The following is a 2677-nucleotide window of genomic DNA, read 5'->3' as shown; positions in this document are numbered from 1 at the left end:
TTGGTTTAGTTTAGTGATAGACATAGGTGTAATCTTAGACGTTAGTATGTAGAGAGCCAGTTTTTCAAGCACTATATATTGAAGAAGGTATCTTTCTTTCATGAACATGTTTGGCTCCTTTTTCAAAGATAAGGTAGCTGAGTGTGTTTGTAGTTGGGTTTGCATGTATTCATCTGTTGCTTTGATCCTCTTGTCTTTTTAAAAATTTTTTGGTGGTACCAGAGATCAAACTCAGAACCTTGTGCTTGCCAGACAAACACTTATTCCACTGAGCTATCTCCTCAACCACCTCAGGTCCTTTTTTTCTATCAGTATCATGCTGATTTTATTACAATCATTTTGTATTTTAACTTCTTGTTTTAATTATTTTTTAATTTTTTAAAGAGAGTACAAATTAGAAAAAAACAGAAAAAATGATAAGTAATACAGAATTTGACTTAAGTAATATGGATTTCATAATATTTGCTATAATACATAGTATTGTCTTCCAGTCAGTTATTCACATTACTAGATATATGCCTGTAAAAGTTAAAGAAAAACAAAGGAAGAAATGTATTAGAAATTAAGAAGAGAAAAAGTAGAAACAATTGCAAAAAGGAGACAAAACAAATTAAACCATTAGCTGTTTATTTCCATAGACCAGCAGAAATGCACAGTACAGTTGTTCAAACTATCCTGCTTACATACATAGATAAATCTCTTTCCCCCACTCCCTTTCCAGTCCTCTTCAACTCTGTAACTCTCCTTTTGAATAAGTTCATTCTCTTTTCCTGGTATGTATTATACCCTTCAGATTCCTTTTTTCTCCTTCAGGTTCTCACACTAAAGACGTAATATGATGTTTGCACGTGCGGGTCTGATTTATTTCACTTAAGAGTATGTTCTCTAGTTGCCTCCATTTACCCATGAAAGACTCAAATTTATTTTGCTTTATAGCTGAATAATACTCCATTGTGTAAAAATACCACATCTTCTTTTTCCATTCTTCAGTTGATGGGCATTTGGGTTGCTTTCAGGATTTAGCTGTGACAAATTGCTCTGCCATAAACATGGGTGCACATATATGTGGCTGTGGTATGAGGTTTTCAGTTCTTCTGGAAAAACACTCAGGAGAGGAACAGCTTACTTGAATGGCATCTCCAATCCTAGTGTTTTAAGGACTCTCCACGCTGATTTCCTTAGTGGTTATACCAGTCTGCACTCACACCAACAGTGCAGAAAGGTTCCTTTTTCTCCACAGCCTCTCCAGCACTTTTTTTTTTTGTTTTTATTTTATGGAAGGGTCTATAGAGTGTTCAAGGTCTCACTACTAGATCGGACTCATAGAGATCCACCTGTTGACAGCCTCCCTAGAGCTGGGATTACAAGTGTGCACCACCACGCCCAGTCTCAGCGTTTCCCAGGGGCAGGGCCAGCACAGCAGGCCCGGGGATTGAATCCCCCCCACTACACCCACCCCACCCCCTCCTCCGAGTCTGCTTGCAGGTGCTTTAATCCATTGAGTCATTTGGCTGGCCCTTCCCTTGCCATTTGTTATTTGGATTTTTACATCTTTTTTTTTTTCTTTTTTTACATATCCAGTCATAGTTGACTCCTTTAAAGTGTTCTTGTTTATCTTACTACTTTCATTCCCTACTGTGGTGCTTATATTGGGAATCACTGTGAACATATTCCTTTGTAGCATTAGGGTTCAGATGAAGTTCAGTAGTGTATGCACGCTGCTCTATTGCACCCTTCAGTTCTGACTCTTTCTTTCTATGAAAAAGATGGTATACATTTCAGTACATGTTATCAGCCTGGTACTTGCCTAAGGATTCATGCAAGCTAAAGGAGACAACACACCATAGGCTAACTATCAAAGCACTTCTTTTTCAAATTCAAAATTTAACTACACATAGCTTTGAAGTTAGTGTTCTGTTTTGAATTAATTTTGTTTCACTTTCTGTGCCTCTAGCAATTTCTCACCTCTAATTCTCTGTCCTTGGATAGTGTTGACCTTCCTTTTCTAACCTGCCCCTTCCCTTCTCCTTCTACTATTCTTTTCCTGTCCCCTCCTTCTGCTATTGGCAGTCTTCAGCCTCTGAGTAGCTCCATGAAGTGGAAGCTGGGCTCAGGGTGATGATGTCATATGATTAATGGGAATTTCTTTGGGTAGTTAAATTTCTGCTTCACAGCAGTAGTGAACACAAAACTACCAACTCAGTTATTTCCTTCACTTAATAAGCATTTATCTTGATCAAGTTTAGATACCTTATGTGTCACATGTCTTTACAAAGCAATAAATAATTGCAGAATAATTCATTTCCTTTCTAAGACTTTCTGTCTAAATCAATAACAGAGACTCTCTAATGGCATATAAGTTAAAACATTGATGTATTAATCTGAGATTTCAAGATGAACCATTGCAAACTAGACTAGGTGAATTGCTTTAGCACACAATATAAAGGAAAATGTGAGCCCCTAAACCTGAAAACATAGAGCTGAAAGAGAAAGATTTATTATAATTTTTTATTGTTTTATTGATACATTTATTTGATACAGGGTCTTGCTACACAATTCTGGCTCATAGTGATCCTTCTGTCTCAGACTCCCCAGTGCTTAGATTACAGACATACACCACCACACCAGTTTTTGGGGCCTGCATGACTCGCCTGAGTCAGGACCCACATAGTATGCA

The sequence above is a fragment of the Octodon degus genome, unplaced genomic scaffold (genome assembly GCF_000260255.1).
Source record: "Octodon degus isolate 3935 unplaced genomic scaffold, OctDeg1.0 scaffold00075, whole genome shotgun sequence".
Lineage (NCBI taxonomy): Eukaryota > Metazoa > Chordata > Mammalia > Rodentia > Octodontidae > Octodon > Octodon degus.
Note: the sequence above shows the minus strand (reverse complement) of the source record.